This window comes from Bombus flavifrons, chromosome 12 (assembly GCF_040668555.2).
Source record: "Bombus flavifrons isolate JBK064 chromosome 12, iyBomFlav1_principal, whole genome shotgun sequence".
Classification (NCBI taxonomy): domain Eukaryota; kingdom Metazoa; phylum Arthropoda; class Insecta; order Hymenoptera; family Apidae; genus Bombus; species Bombus flavifrons.
The window spans coordinates 10,750,670-10,768,008 of record NC_138453.1 but is presented as its reverse complement, the minus strand read 5'-3'; the positions used below and the strand labels follow the sequence as shown (position 1 = coordinate 10,768,008).

The 17,339-nt window shown below is 38.6% G+C and overlaps 1 long non-coding RNA gene across 1 annotated transcript; it reads left to right on the top strand.

Moving 5' to 3' along the window:
• Window positions 1–1,816: 1,816 nt before the first annotated feature.
• Window positions 1,817–15,870, top strand: LOC138185763 (uncharacterized). Its single transcript, XR_011174707.1, has 6 exons — window positions 1,817–2,064; window positions 2,278–2,911; window positions 4,950–5,068; window positions 10,761–12,337; window positions 12,427–12,484; window positions 12,582–15,870. It is a non-coding gene; the product is annotated as an uncharacterized LOC138185763 (long non-coding RNA).
• The last annotated feature ends 1,469 nt before the right edge of the window (window positions 15,871–17,339 follow it).

Here is a 17,339-nt window from a genome sequence, read left to right as displayed (position 1 = left end):
CGCGAGATTGACAGGAAATCCAGGGTACTTAGGAATCAATTTTATATAGGCTTACGGTGGTCGAGTGAAAATGCATATGTTGAGGGGGCCTCGAGGGGCTTTTGATGCAAGTGGACCCCCTCGGGGTATACGCCCCAGTTGGAACAGTACACCCTCGATTCCCTCCCCGCGCTTTGGTGTCGAAATCTATAAATAATTTATATCATTTGGTCCATTCACTGAAAGAGCCCATATGTACCTGTGTCGCCTTACAGGGGACCTGTGACCGCTCCAGATTTTTTCCGCAGAATATCGTTCAGATCAAGAACCTCAAATATTCAAATATATTATGTCGCTATACAATGTACTTCGATACAAGTAACATATGCACTATTGGAAAATTCTATTGCATTGTTCAAATATTAAATGAGCCGCTCAGAAGTCGTACTAATCAAGTCCATAAGCTGAAAAGTAAAGAAAAATGATGTCATTAACGCATATTATTTTTAAAACACGCTCTAAAATTTATGCTTATATATTAATATAATTTTCGTACGATTTTGTTACATCATAATGGTAGAATAATAATACAGAACGTAGTAATTACTTGTCAGTACATAATTTTTACTTGTCATTCATATATGTAATTAAATCTTAACATCTTGTTAAAGAAGAGCACATGTTCGGATACTTTCGAGCGATAATGTATATTTTTAAAAACCCGCCCTCTAGCTTTTAAGATTCAGCATCCGTGACTATCGAAACGTAATCTCGAATCGAAGAAGTAGAAGTCAACCCCTATTTTAGCTCGGATCAGGTTATTCTAACCTAACCTTAATTTGAGACGAGACCAAATGAATATTCTCTTCTACTTAAATCGTATGAATTTAATACGCGTAATTAAATTAATAAGTAGAACGTGCTTTTTACCTGGATTTACCGTGGACTATCTATCAGTTATTGGCCTGCGAATATAGGTCGAACTTTCGTTCGATTTTTCTCGGTCGATCTTTTCGACAATGTTTTCAACTGGGTTGTCACTTCTGTAAAGCGCGTGACATTTATCGACGTTCCTTATGGAGTTTGCGTATTTGAAGAGTTGCTCGCTACCGTTTTTCCTTAGAGCGGGTTATTTTACTTTTGAACTTTATAGAAAATATCTTTCGGAAACAAGGATCCAATGCATATTAAAAATTGAAGAGTCATTACCCCTGCGTGTGAACAGTCCTAACCCTCAAATGGTATCGTTGGAATATGCGCGATTACAATAATGTGGGTTATAAGTTAAGTTCAGTCTACTTTTCTTTTATTTTATGAAGTTCGAATTAAAGTTTTTATTACACTATGATAAACTACCTTGTTTCGAAGTCATACAAATTTACGCGTTCTATCATTACTCGGTCCTCAGTGGATCAACTCTTTAAGAACTCAATAAATTTTAAGAAAATACGTTAAACTGGAATGGAATAGTTTGTTCTATTTCATCACCTTATTGTACAAATTATTGTCTATAAAATACAATCAACCTTCATTTTGTAGGTAAAAAATTGTTTTGTAATTTTATTTTCTGATTCTTGTTTTTTTATGTATTTTAATATTTTGATTGTAGATCACGTAATTAATGTTCTTTTATCGTATATTTTATATATTTAAGTAAACATATATATATGTATATAGTATACATAAGTATGTTGTATTACATATATAATATATGATACTTAAAATTTAAAAGCTCTTTTAATTTAGATTTTTAATTCAAATTTTTGTATTCAATTAATATATTTAATATACTTTAATTATTTTTCTTTTGTTAGAAGAAAATAATTATTATTTTCACTCTTGAGTTGAAAAAATGAAGCTCTCAGTTGATTTAAGCCGATATTCTTTACCACATAGTCGGTATTAAAAATAAAATACATTTTGAAAAATATTTTCTGTTCATTGTCGATATATTTTACATTGTGTTCGATGCACTTTTGCTGTATAAATTACATTATACTTTGGTTTTCTATGATGGCTCATTTTTTCCTAAAATTGTGAGATGCGGCAAAATCCATCAAGATAAAAAATTGGCTGAAAATGAAGGTATAGACATCTCTTATTCGTTTTTTTTTTTTTTTTCACTAACCGATTATTTCATTAAGTTCCTAATGATAAAATAGCAGAATGCTGATATTTCATTGTCAAACTATTGTCAAGCTAACCTTTAGATATTGTGGTTTGTCAATTGTAACGAATAATTGACTGTTCAGATACTTTCGTGATTCACTGTACATATATTTGAAAATTTATGTTCAGGTGCAGCGACAGAAAGGTGACCACGAAGTCAATTCTAAAGATAATTAAAAGTAAATGCCCATAGGATCGATACATAGAAACATGCTTTAACGAATTGCAAGTACAAAGAGACAATTAAAAACAGGAGAATCAAAAACGAGTTATAATATAGACACGTATATAATATATATATATAATATATATAATATGTACATGTGTAGTTGAACGACAGTTCAGAAAATAAAGGACCGTGCGTTCGGTTTGCGCCGACGCGGACAAAATAGAGGCAGAAAAGGTGAGCGAAAAAAGGGAGAGAAATGAGAAGATGAACGGAATAGAGAATCGGTGGAATATAGGAGAGAGGGTGGAAAAGCGAAAATATGGCTAACGTGTTCAAAGGAAAGGTGGAAGAGCGGCCGGAGGGTGAACGAGCAAAGGAAAATGAAGGAAGGGGAAAACACAGGGAGAGAAAAGTATGCGAAAACAGGGAATAGAGAGGAAAACAGAGAATTAGACGTTACGTGTGCAAGGATCAAAGTTAAAAAGATGAAAAAAGAAAATGGCAAAAAGGGAATGAAATAGAGAGAGTCGGGAGGAAAAAAGGAGAAAGGAAAGAGACGTTCACGAGTTAGGAACAGAGAACGAAGGAGAATAGGTATGGTATACATGTACGAAGAGAGGCAAGGAAAGAGAACGAGAGAGAAATTGCGAGAGGAATGAAGAGGAAAGGGTGCGTGTACGGGTATGAGTGTATGTATGTTTGTATGTGTGTGAAGAGAGAAGACGAGGGAGAGAGAAGCAAGGTACACGGATGGGTCTCTGGTTGCCATGGTGACCACCGTCGCCTAAAGCTATGCTTTTATTGATTCCAAGCCGCAAACAATGTACAGGAGTGGATGTTTCGCTCTGTTCTCTCTCTATCCGTCTGGATAGTGAGGTATTAACGTACCCCGAAATACCGATACCCATGGGCACGTGCCCCAGAAAAGCAGGGTCACACGAAGAGTCCTTCGATTAATTTGCAGAGAACAGCAACTGCGTGTATCTTCTCGTTCGGCTTGTACGTTTTAAGTCCTATCTAAGCGCGTACGAATAATTACAACGTTCTTGTTACAAAAACGCTACGAGAATATCGCTACGGAAGAACAGTTCTTTAAAACGAGGACCAACAATCTGTCGTAGGACTGTTTGCTCGTGGTACACCGAAAAACCAAATCTTTTCTCTTTATCTGTAACCACCTATTCAAAATCGAATCAATAACAACGAGTGGATCAACTGATGCGAAAGTCAGATCGCGATTGAGTTTTCTACCCGATTACAACGAACAGGACCTCCTATCGTGATATCTAGATGAACGGTATACCGCCTAGGGAATGCGTTCCGTCTGTGTGACGAGCCTCTGTCTCCTTTACAACTTGCAAAACATTACGTAAAGGAGTATCTATTTGTCAATATTTTATTTTCTATTTTCGTTATCATATTTTGCGTAATTAGATTATTTAAGGTAACTCGTTTAAGGTAAATTTTAGTATAAAATGTGTACTAGTAGTTTATACTAATTTTACTTTTGTCATATAACGATAAAATTTAATTATTTAACGATCAAAACTAGTTTAATCAAGACTAAACTGATTTGATCGTTGTCGCCGAAGCATAATTTCGCGTATTTTCAAAACACGATGTAAACGTAATTCCAAATTTCTTCGATAGAATATCTTTAAGTATTTACGTCGCTTTTTTTTAGAATTCACGTGCTAGAAATATTCGGTAGAAACTTAGGGATTAAGTTTCCATGTTTCTTCATAACTTTCCAGATTACTTCCGCGAATGATTTGAAAGCCGCTTGGAACGTGCTTGCTAGTTTAAACGTAATACTATTTAAAGCTTAATTAAATGTCAGGACGAAGTTAATTAAAGATTTAAAAAGTCGTTCAGAAGGTATCTACTCCCATTGACTACATAAATATTAAGTTGTACTTCAACTTCTAATGAATTTCCATTTTTTGCTTTGTTACGCATCAACACTTTATTTAAATTCAAACTGCTCGTTATCTGAAATTTCCTCTAGAGAATAACATTTTGTTTGTAATAATTGCATCAGTTTAAAATATATAAAACGCTTTGAAAATGGATATACTATAATTTCCTTGTAATTCGTCCAGCTGACTTTAATTATAAAGCTACGATTAATGGGAAAGTACTTACCGTACTATTTTATTCAGGTCGTTTGAAAGTAATTTCGTGACAAATTTAACGTATCATTACTTTTCATTTCAGTTTCGCCCATTTTCGATCCATTAAGATTCGATTTGCAACATCATTTTTAATTTTATACATTATGTCATTAGTTAATTACAATTACGAAATAAAACGATAAAAAGCTATTAATTATCTAATTCAAAGAAGTCCTCTTTCATTAAATATCAAATTTCGAGCGTCGTTTGAAATAGTCCTGATCTGACGTCTGATACTTACGAATCCCTGCTCTAATATTTATGAGAACGAGTACATGTACTTAAATCAACGAAATTGCGTTAGAAAAGTCTCACAGCTTCTCTACCTCCTAAAAATATATCTTTCCTTTCTTTCTATAAATTATCTATTTTTTTTTTTTTTTTTTATAGAACGTATTCGTCTCGTTACTTTTCTCGTCCGCAGTTAAATACTCGTTTTAATTTATTTCATCTTTCAGTTCACTGAGAACACAACGGAAGGCGGAAGAAGAGATAAAGAAAGAAAAAGGAGAAGAGTACGAGAGAAAGAGAGAGAAAGAGAGATTCTCCTCTTCCCGCCACAGAGCAAGAGAGAGAGGTAAGCTGTTCAGCCGTGTATTTTCGATAATTATTCGACAGTCGATTTGCGTGCGGATGCAGCGTTGGGTGATACGCGGAATAGAGGGTGGTTGCAGAGGGTGGCAGCAGCATGGGATGCGGGCGGCGACGCGGGAGGGGGGCAGAGGATTTCGAGAGTCGCGTTCAACCATCCGGAAGCTATGAATATATTATTTGACGGGCAGTTTCGGTAGTCTCCGATCGGATGGAGCATCGATCATGGCTGGCGCATCCCTTTGGGCCATTTTCATGCGTCAGAATGCGACACACCTCAATCGAGCGGCTGCCGCGAAATGAAAAAAAAAATACTGCTGTTAACTGGCGAAATACTTGTATGAAAAGCGCGTGACCTGGATTTCTGTTCGGGGGAAAAAAAACACGCAGAGTCGTAGGATTTGCTTGTGGCGGCCGAGCAAAGTTCCGAAGCCCGGGTCAACAGGTAGGGCCAATGCACCCTGCTTTTCAACCAGGTTCCCGTAAATAATTGCCCAACATATTATCATACGAAGAATACGCGAGACAAATTAAGCGATTTCGGTGAGACAATAATTGAGTTGGTGGCAAAGTAATGTCGGTTTTTGATCGTACCAAGAAAACCAACTTCAAGTGGATCGTATATTACGGTTCACGAGAAAATCGTTTTCTAAGGACGATGTTCTGTATTTATAAAACGCTTGATCTTCCTCTAAACTTAAAATTCTATATTAATCGAGACAGCTAATTTCTTGCTCGTCCTGCCAGTTCGGTAGAGCGGTGTCATCAGACTCTGTCACCATTTTCGGTCGTTGTAAAATTATTTGAAGCGAAAGAATATAAACAGATTAATTTACTTTTTCCAATTAGAATCAGTTTCGCTGTGGAAGATGCCACGGAGAAGTTTCCACGGAATAGAGGGATAATCAGGAAGAACGATCGATTAAATAACAGCGTAAATTAATCTATTTTTTATATGTACAAATCCGACATTACTTTCTCGTCGATCCGATATTAAAATTCAAATACTGGAGAGATTCTGCCGTGTTAATTTTGTTTGTAAACGTACGATTTATTTTCATATTGCAAGTTCACTCGGCGTTCCATTTTTCTCGTCATTAAACGCACGTAAGAGGTGGAAGGCGGGGAAAGAGCGCAATATATTCTATAAAGCCCCGTTCTTTTCCTTTTTCTCTTTTCGTTCTTCTTCGACTCGATTCACGGGCCACTTCTTCGTCCAGCTTGTTGCATCGAGCTAAGTGCAAAATTATTTTAAAAACATTTTCTTAACCACGTTATCCTGAAAGCTGACCCCATCCACCCCGCGTGCGTACGTAAAAAGAGGGATGCGTGTTGGGCGAAAGGAATTGGTAATGCCGCATCGCGGTTTTTCGACTCGTCGCGGTTTCTGCGCTCCTTCCGTATTTTTTATCCTCACGAACGCAGACCTCTGGTTGTTGTATACGAACGACAAACCACCGGGTCTCAAAATAATCTTTCGAAGGATAACCACCAATCTTCGGGAAAGTTCAGCCGAACGACGTTTATAATCACCTAGTGAAGGGATAAGTAACCCTAGGGTAAAGCGTGTTAATCTTCTTGTGGCTTGGTGTTGCAAAGTTTGAAGACGCAAAAATATTGAAAAATTCGGTCGATACGAGAATCGCAAGAATTATGAATTAAACAACCGAAAAGAACGTCGAAGTTTCCCATTATACGTTTAACAGTTTCTAATTAGCGAACTTTTACGGTATGATACGATTATAATATTATACAAAGCTACCCTGGTGAACGTTCGAGCGAGAAAATTGATGCTCGGAAGTTACCAATCTCCAACTTGTCCGACGAAGTAATATTTTTGAGAAAATTCGAGTTAACATATCGTGTTTCGTGTAATCCATCGATATTTTACGTTTCGTTTGCGTTTATATCATTACGTTTCGAACGGTAGCGTATTATAAAAGAAGCAAGAAATGCTTTTTACGGTTTAGCGTCTGGAGGACGCGATAAATTTGTTTGACATTTTCCTTCCATATCTCTCGTCTTCTCTACGACTGCTTTTTCGAGAAAAAAGCTCTCGAACAAGTTCAACGTTTTCTACGTAACGCTGACTAGAAACTCTTGGCCGAAGCAACGAGAGGTTCAAAATAAAAGAAAAGAGCAACGTAAAAAGCATCGGAGTGGTAGGGGTTTCGGAGAGAGGATGGTTTAAAAGTACGTGGAATGGAAAAGGTGTGTAAAGGATGTACACGAGTACCGCTGGAAAATATAAAGCTGCGTAGACAAGAGCGTATCGAAATCAGTTTGTTGCTTAACGAAAAAAATTTCATTGTTCTACAAACAAACGATTAATACCTTGTTATTACCTACGTGCGATGTAAATGGTAATGGGAAAATCAAATTGCCGACATCGATCAAAGTTTAGAAGATAGAAGGTAAGCTGTGTTTTTTCAAGTTGATCGCACAGCATCGTGCAAGAAGAACGTTTAAAAAATTTAACGAGATAGAAAAAAGTTGGAAAAATGGATTTCAAGATTACAGGAAAACAATACGATAAATCAAATATCGTGTTTTTAAATCGTCAAGAGTTTCTTTTACGCGTTTTAACGGATATGTTATCAGAACGAAAGTGTTTTATGCGTGTACATACATTGCTTAATATCAGTTTCATCCATAAGGTCGATCAAAATATCTTCATCGAATACTTAATTACTTTGATATCGCTATCTTGTAGATGGCTTGCTCTAACAGCCATGTATATTATATACAAGGAAGACTTATGATGGGGTTCCAATTTGCCGCGGGGCGCCGTCAGGCTGCGTTTAACAACTTTTTAATGGAGGCTTGGCGACCATCTCCCCGCCGCCAACGTTGAAACATTAATTCTAACGGGTGTCGTCTTAAAAATAACTTACATCTTCCCGTATCTTTTTTGCCCACGGAATTTTTAATATTTCAGATCCTAATATTTGTTATAGAAATTTCAATCGTTACGCGTTGCTAATTCCCTTTCGTGCCTTTAAACGTTTCGTATATTTTTCCCTGTTACGCATATTCTACGGAGTTGTTACCTAAATTTCCCACAGATACATAAGCGTTCGCATAATTTGTGCTTACGTTAAACGAACTTACGGATGCGAATCACCCGCTTCTCGAGAATCGAACACCGATCGTATTATCTACGTACGCAACGAGATAGGAAGATTTACGGAAAAACGTAGCCGATCGCTTTGTCTCTGGAGAGGCTCGATTATCGAAAGCAAAATATTTCAAGTCGATTAAAGATCGTCTGCTGCGGTCTTCGAATCGACTTTATTTTATTCAAAGCTGAAAGAGCGTTTCTCGCCTAGACAACAACTATTTCATTTACAATCGTAGGAATCATAGCTGGCCATGGTTCGCCGCTTCTAACGAACCAATCGATTTTTCACGCACGTACGCACGCACGCACGCACGCATGTACAATGTACATACGTACTCACGCAAGCAACCAGCCAGGCAGGCAGGCAAGCTGGTAGGCACAGACACGCGGAGGCACACATTCGGGCCGAGCCATTGCTCCAAGCTCTCGCAGAGTCAAACCCCGAACCCACCCCCGCATCCACGACAATTCTCCACCCCTGATAAGCGTCCACCATCTCTCCTGCCTCGTCCCTATCGAGCCACCCCTTTGCTATCCAGCAAATCCAGACCTGGCTACCGGAGTTTCGGAGCCCTGGCCCTCGATCCTCTACTTCCCTCCCTCCTTGGATCTTTAGCATATCGCCTGGTTTCCACGATGTAACTCGATGGAAGCGAACAAATTCTATTTTCAACGATATCCTCTCGGTATGTTGTGCACGAGTCGCGCGAGAAGAGAATTCAAATGCGGTTTTAATGATATGTGAATAAAATTATATATATTTTATATATATATATATGTATATATGTATATATATATATATAACACATATGTCTGTGTGTATGTATGTATGTATGTATATATTTAAATATATGCATAGAATGTGTTGCGAATAATGCAGGTTATATAATAACATTTCAACAAATTGATTTACGTACTGCGTATTATATTTTATTGCATGCTTGTAAAATCGAATAACGGATATAATCAACGGGAAAGTTAAAGCATTCCCGTGCTGTCCTTTAAAGGTCTAATTGAAAGTTGGTTGTGAAACGGTTTTTGGAAGTCGTTATTAAGGAAATTATAAAACAATCGTAGGCGTTACTCGATACAGGATAATATTTGCAAACTGGGGACGAGAGTTACAAGAGTCGTAGTTTGAAATTGTACTAAGTAAATTAGGAAATAAATAAGCAAATTGTGTATATCTGTGACACTACAATTCCGCAAATTTAATTACGCGATTAATCTTATAAAAAGAATTCAGCGAGGAATGTGTTTTCAGAATCTGTATGTTTTTAGTCATAAAATGATATTAGAGAAAAATAGAAGAGGCAAGAAATGGTATACTGGTGTAATGGTAAATTTAAACTCGTCATCTTGCTGGATCTGATGATGGCTCTCTGCTATTAATCGGATTCGAAATAAACGAGGATAATACGGGCGCGTATGTGAATTTAACGCGCTCTATTTATGCGATCTACGAACTTCTTTATAGTTTCGTATGCATTGTAACGGCGAATGTTTCATTTATCAAAGAATAATCAATTTATATTCTTTTCAAACGATATCAAGCTTTAATGTGTTTCACAAATATCAAGAGATTCGAAATAAACGCGAAAACTCTTTAACAAAAAAAGAAGAAAGGAAAGGACGATTATTCTAACGCTATTAAAAACTTTCTTTTAACTCACGTTTCTAGTTAAAAGGTTAAGGGGAGTTTCATAGCATATTCAAGTATTACCAAGATACTTTTTTATCTTAAATCGAGCGACGAAACGGCCGAGAAACAACCGTAGCGGAAAAATTATTTCGTCGAATGGGAAAATTTCCACTAGCTCTGCAGTGGGATCGCGAAAGCAGTTGATCTCTTATAAGAGCCTCCTATGAATATTTTATGCGCGTTATACGAAGCATTCTGAATTAACACTGTAGTAGAGCACAGCCATTATCGTCGGATTCATAAAATTTGCGACTGAGAATGCACAAGGTAGACGGTGCAACTATTTAAATAGTCATTTATACGTTACATTACAAATACAAATAAACATCGATATTCGGTGTGACCATACTTGATGCTTATCATACGCTTAAGATGAATATTTATGTTGCACACTAACTTTCTACCAAATATATGTTTGCAATGAAGATCTTGCAATTTCTATATACATTTTGCGGCTGCTTCCAAATCCGACCAATATAATCGCGACAGCCGTGTCTTGTTACAGAGATAGCGAAATTTAAAAATGTTTTATATAACATACACAATATGGACATAAAAAGTTTTTCATGGTAAGTGTTCAAATACTTTCGCGAGCCAGTGTACATATATAGATTCAGCCCTGAGCGAACTCTCTTTCCTTCGGTTTCTCTCTCTCTCTCTCTCTCTCTCTCTCTTTCTCTCTTTCTCTCTTTCCCGTATCGTTCTGCGCCCCTCGTTCTCCTGGTCCAACCTTTCTAGTCACCCTCTACCCACCCTTCGCCGCGTTCTCCACCTAACCTAGCGCAGCATCCGCGTTCTGGAGCTGCTCTCGCAGCTCTCGTAATCGCATTTGACGTCGCTACGTTTTTGTTTCAGAGCTGTACGTGACGCTTCCGCCCATGAGGGCTCTTGGCAAAACACGCGAGCGAGGAAAAAAGAAAATGGGGAAGAGAGAAAGGGGAACCGAAGGCGGAGAATGACGATGGCGAAGAGGGTCGGAGGGAAGAAAACTAGAAGCGGGAACGGTGTTGAGGATCGAGAGATCGAATCGGTGTTTCCTTGGGAGATCGGCTTCCACGGGATGTGACCTCTCTTCCACTCGTTCGAGAATTCTTTCCGACGCTCCTCCAAGATTTTTTTCCCATATTCGTTCCTTTTTCTTCTCGGAATACGCTTCGACCTCCGTTTTTCCGTTAGATCGCGCATCGCTTCATCGAATTCTTCCTTCTTGCCTCGTGTTTTTCAGTAAAATGACTTTAGAGTAAAACGTAGAACAGAACTAAACGGGAATAAGAATCGAATGTTATTTGCTTTTGTTGCATGGGCCAGAAAGTTCAACCTTCGTTTATTTCAGATAAAGTAAGAAGACAGACCCTGGGAAACTATGGCAAGTCCATTTTTCTTGATTTCCTGATTTCTGTGTTGTTTCATGTAAGCTGGAACGAAGAGAACGTCGATTATTCGACGTGACGCGGACCGGCTCTACCACGGATAATCGAAAATTCGGATAATATGGAAAGGTCTAATTAAGGTTTATAAATCGTATGGTAAAATCGTAAGGAAGATTTTAATAATGCAATGTCGTACGTGCATTTAGGTTTCATTCGCTATTTAATCGGTTGAAAGTTTGATTAACTGCTTTCACAATACTCTTCGTATTAAAATTTCGAAAAAATTAAGTTACGGTGAAGTTTAAAGCACCTCGGATAATACGGAACTTCGGTCGAACGGGACTCGAAAAACCGAGACTCCACCGTATTTTAATATGAAATAGTTAACCGATATTGCTATTGCCAGATATTCTTTTTATCCGTTAAAATAGGAGCGAACAAAAAGAAGACGAGAAAAATGCAAAATCGTCCAGAGATTTATTATTTTTTATTTTTGTATAACAAAACGCGATCTGCATTTCACTCGAATCTGTTCTACTCTTCGTTTTAATGTATTGACATTGTTTGGTGCAAACTTGACAATCTAATGCTATATGTAACTAATGCGCAATTTGGAATTACCGTGTTCCTCTTTGTGCAGAACGTACTTTGATTGGACAATATTTTGTGTTGATCAATGGGAACCAAAATATCGATAATACACTGATTATACCTTTGGCAATGGTACGTGCGGCACTTTAACACTTAAGGGAACGTTTAAATTGAACAAAAGTGCCTATTATTATCGAAAAGTCAGAGAGATATGGAGAGAAAGAGAGAGAGGGAGAGGGAGAGAGAGAGAGAGTTAAGCGGCACGTGCTTGCTAATTTGTTCCCCGCACGTGTCACCGATAAAACCGCGTCAAAATATTGCTGGCAATTTGAATAGGCCAATTACGAAGATAGAGCCAAAAATACGCCCATCTTTTTAAAAAGAGAAAGATTATTCGCACAGACATCGCTTTAGTTTTAATTCACAGTATTACGCAGCTGCGTTATAAATAAAAAAAGGTCTGTATACTATGTGAAAAATGCTTAATTTAATCATCTATTAACTAATTACTTATTTGCATAAATTATTGGAATTTATTACTTTTAGGTACAAGAGACAAGAAAGAGGAAGAAAAGAAGTAAAAATGAAAAAAGAAGTTCGGTAAACAAGCAAAGAAAGGTATTTAGAAGCTTATAGATATTGATGTTAATTCTTTTAATGTTCTCAAAGACGTTTCTTGTAAATTCCCAATATTCGGCAATGATGATGTTTTTAGTACTTAGATTACGGATCACTTCAAGTGCAAATGAGTCGCTCCATCGAACGAAGCAAAAAGCGAAAGTTTATACACGATGTCTGAGCGCCTTTGACGAACATTCGTCTAAACGGAGACGACACGTACGATCCCAGAAGAGGTACTGCGTGTAGATCAAAGCCAGTGAATTTTCGATGCACCGACCGAGGGTGCAGGGACATTCTGAAAAGGGGGTGCACACCATATCGACAGGGCGTGGTCGAAATCTGTCACACTAGCCGCGAACAAACCTGATGCCTTGTCAGCAATAGTATAGAATTTCTTCCGATTACTACGCTTTTCTCGCAGTGTAAATTCGAAATTTCTCGAGCGATCGTCGAACACAGTGTAACGAAAGGTAATCACGCCTTAAGATATAATAATAATCCACGAAAATTGACGAGAAGTATAAAACTGTTTTATTTCTATTTCATTAAGAGAAGCTTCTAAAGAGGTTTCTAGTAATTAATTTTAGAAGAGATTATGCTATCGTAGCAGTGGTAGTTTATTCGTTTCAACTTATTAGCGCAGAAAGTGGACTTGGTTACGTAAGTTACAATATATTACATCATCTTATACGTTATCTTTATCCCGTATTGTTGCCGAATCTGCCTTGCGTGATTATCTCTTTGGCCTCTATTTTAAAACCATCGAGATTATTCTGTTGTTTAATCAAATACGTTACAAATGTTAGTATTTAAATATCAAGCAAGTCTCATCCAGCGATGAACATATTTTCGATGCAATAAACGACATAGACTTTTAAAACGAACATATTTACGAACTCGTGTTTATGCGTCATATGAGAAAATGAGTGGGTGGTTCTCCCATATGGGCAACGGATGATTATCGCTTGAATCGAGACACAATTTTTATCAACGATCGATGATACATTATAACGTCAAAAGAATATCGTATTCTTGAACTGTAACATTTTTTACTCTCTTTTTTAATCCCAGTTCTTCTTTCATTTAAGGTACGATAGAATTCCAATTTTGGAATGTTACGCGTTTCTCTTTAATACGGGCACTCATACTAATTAATAATTAATATATCATAGCATTGCGTTAAACTAGCTCGTAAAATATGAACACCCACTAAAATCGCATAAATATGTGGACGTTTCAGTTTGGATTATTAGTCTTTCTTTTTTTTTTTTGGTCAAAAACAAGTAAGTGGACATGTATTTTTAAGCATAACACGATGGTCTACATAGAAATAGTTGGTATACTATTTATGAAATTGTATTCGAATTCCAGGTGGACTTCTATGTAACTTCAAACCACTGTTTGTACATAGTCGCCGTTTCACCGATTTAATTTGCAAGGGGTAGACCGCTTAGATTAGATCAGATCTTACGGATTGGAAAGCCGACTTTACGGTCTACATGGACCATATGCAGTTTGTGCTTCATAAGGGTGATCCGACTACCCTACTTAATCGATAAGATGCGAAAGCAGCGATAAACTCGCTTGTCTTTCCATGATACTGTTCTGCAAGGGAGTTATCATTTTCTATCGAATATTATAAGAAATAAGAAACCAGTGGTGCTATGTGAGTCATAAAAAAATATTTATTACCGTTTAATCAGTTATAATATCCAAACAACAAGATTAGAAAAGAGAATTTTCTTTAAATAGAATTAATTGACACAGGTAAATGACACTCTTGTGTGAAAAACAAAAAATACGCTTTTCTCTTGCGTTCTTCGTGCTATACGCGTGGTTATTTTACTCGTTCGGCAGAAACGAAAAATGTGAAATATCGTTAACATAAAAGCGGAAGACAGCGGTTATTGAAACAAACTTTGTTCGACTCATGGGAACGTTAACGGAGATCATGAGCGTGGCAAGCAGGTCTGAATGAATAATTATCGATAGAATAAGCGAAACCTCAATGGGGACAATTCTGGTCTCGAATTGGCCGACTTTTCACTCTGTCCACCCGTAAGTTTTGCGACTATTGTCGACGAAATTGCAGCCTTGAAAAACGGCGACACGCGCGATGGGCGTTCTGTTTTCAAAGTGCGATTCAAAGAGACGAAATTGCCGGCCTTCAGCGTGATACTTCATCTTTTGTACGCCGTTGACAAAACGTACGCTTTTATCGACGTTGCACATTTCAGACATTCGATGCATGTCGACGAGTTTTCCTGAAAATTTTGCATCGTCGAACGGAATTGTAGGCGGTAAAACAAAGCATGGGAAGTTGCGGCTAAAATATTCAATATAACTATGTAACTGAATTATGTTACGCTGATGCGATACACGGTTAGTGTACACAGCAGCTCTATTAAATAGAACGAAACATTATTGTACCGTGAATACATAGGAATGCTTTTTTCCTCCCGCGATAATTTTCTGTCGTTAGATATTTATTTTAATCGATATACCCCGACCGTGACGAATCGACTCGTTTTATGCGCAAATTATTGAAAAAAATGGATACCGTTCGAAAATCATACGAGAGAAACATATCAAGTCTATATTTGTTAGTAATTCTCTGACTTTTCCAGTATCCACGTTACGCTTATTAAGGTTGGGGAAAGTTTCTTAATATATTAAAACATTTGCCACAGTTAGTAGAAATAAAAATATTATTTATTTAGCGCATACAGGTACAGCGTCAATGAAATTTCACCATGTTTTATATAACACGATATATGCAGTAAATGTTTTCTACCACCAGTACGTTCAAGTACTTTGGCGTGGTACTGTACGTTTACCGAAACTTCCATTCAAAATTATAATTACATTATCGACGAAGCATAACTTTTCAGATAAACAGATATTTGCCTGTATCTCTCGCCTCTCTTTTTTGGAAGACAGCAAGGTGATCGTGAAAGGAAGGATGACCTAAATATGGGCAACGCGAGTAACGAACTGATTCTTGCTATCGCGACGAAAACGATGACCAACTTTTTTCCGTGAGTTCGAGCAACTTTGAAGACGCTGAAGCTCTCGAAACTTTACGTTCCTCCTTTATAGCAACCCTCCTCATACTCTCTGGTTACATGCTTCTTCGAACTCACCCTTGGGCGAGAGAATCCTGGCGCCTCGTTTTGAAGGAGGGTCGAACGAAGAGGGCGTCAAGGAGACGAGTCTTAGGGTTCCGCGAAGATTCGTCGAAAAAGGAGAATCTATCTCCGACGTAGATGCGTCTGAGAACGTGGATCGTTCCGGATAACGCCGAAGGTATCGGTGTTTGGTAATGAGTAAAAAATCTAGCGCGTGTCTACGTTCGAAAATAAGAGAATCTCGTGGAAAAGCCACTCCTTATACGTGTGCCGGAAAGTAAGAACAAAGTATAAGTTTCGAACGAAAGAAAAGAAATCATCGACGCGAACAAATATCGATATTCAAAGAGAAAACCATAGGAAGAGTATAAAGGATAAATAAAGAAATCGCTCGGAAGAAATTTGATATTCGGCGAAAGAACCATATTAAAACATCGGACATGGATTTAACGTTACAACGAAATAATGAAAATTGAGGTTGAAAAAATTTATTTGACGACGTAGGAAGAAGGGGCAAAATTGAACGAGAGAGCAGACGAAAAGAAACGAAGTAAAACTTCGCATGTACCGTACGCAGGTTTCGAGAGAGGATGGAGACTCGTTCATGGAATTACAAATCATCGAAAAGCTGTGCGCAAAACACAAAGACAGGGATGGAAATTCGTTGAAAAACCTATTCTATTCGTTACAAGCTCGTGTCGAACTCAGCTCGTAGGCAAACGACTCACGCGGCCGTGAAACGAAGAGTTTCTCGACTCGCACACGTACTAGTTGGGTCAGCCGTATGCGTGTACGTTACGATCAAATACCGAAAACGGGGGGGAGGGGAGGGGAGGGGGAGGAGGAAAGAATTAAAAAAGCTATCTGCCACGGGATAATAAAAAGGAAGACGGGTCTGCGAATGCAAAGAAGGAAAAAGGAGGTAGGGTGAAAGAGAGTGGCAAAGGGAGGCTAAGGGTTGGTAAGAGGGTGTGGAGAAAGAGGCAAGAGAGAAAAAAGGAGAAGCAGAGAAGACGACGAAGTCGAGGAGGAGGCAGAGAACGATGAGAACGATGACGAGGACTAGGACGAGGACGAGGCGGAGAGAGAAACGCGAATGCGAACGCGAACGGTCTACTGGTAGAAAGGGACGTCCCACGCGGACAGGCAGTAGTGGTAACGCACATATTGGCCAGACGTTTGTGTGAGTCGTTGGAAAAGCTAGATGGCGAGGTGGAAAGAAAATCGCTCGCAGGCTATTTTCCGGAGGAATTTTTATTGGTAGATCCGCCATGTTGAGGGTGAAGTAGGGGTAGACGGAGCAGCGGAGAACGTGCCAGGATTGGTGGTTGTCCGGGTAACGCATCGTTCGAGCATCCAATAGGGTAAAGCGAGGAGAACCTCGTGCTTTCCGTTGCCCGACCGAGCACGGGGGTGAAAGGGAGCGCTGGTTACAGGCAACAACCCCCTACCATGGAAGCAGCCCCTCTAAACGTTCTCTGTCCCCCCGCAGAGTCACCGGGATAACTGCATTTCGTGGACAGAATCCCACAAGAACTCACGGCGAGCGGTCGCCCCTCTAACACGGCCGACTCTCCTATCGTTTCGGCTTTTTCCTCCACGTAACGCGTTACGTACCACGGTACGAAGGAAGGGCGCGAGTCATCCTGGACGCTTCCACCTCGTCCTCGTCCTCGTGCTCGTATCCATACTCGTTTTCGTCTTCATCTTCGTCCTTACCTTCG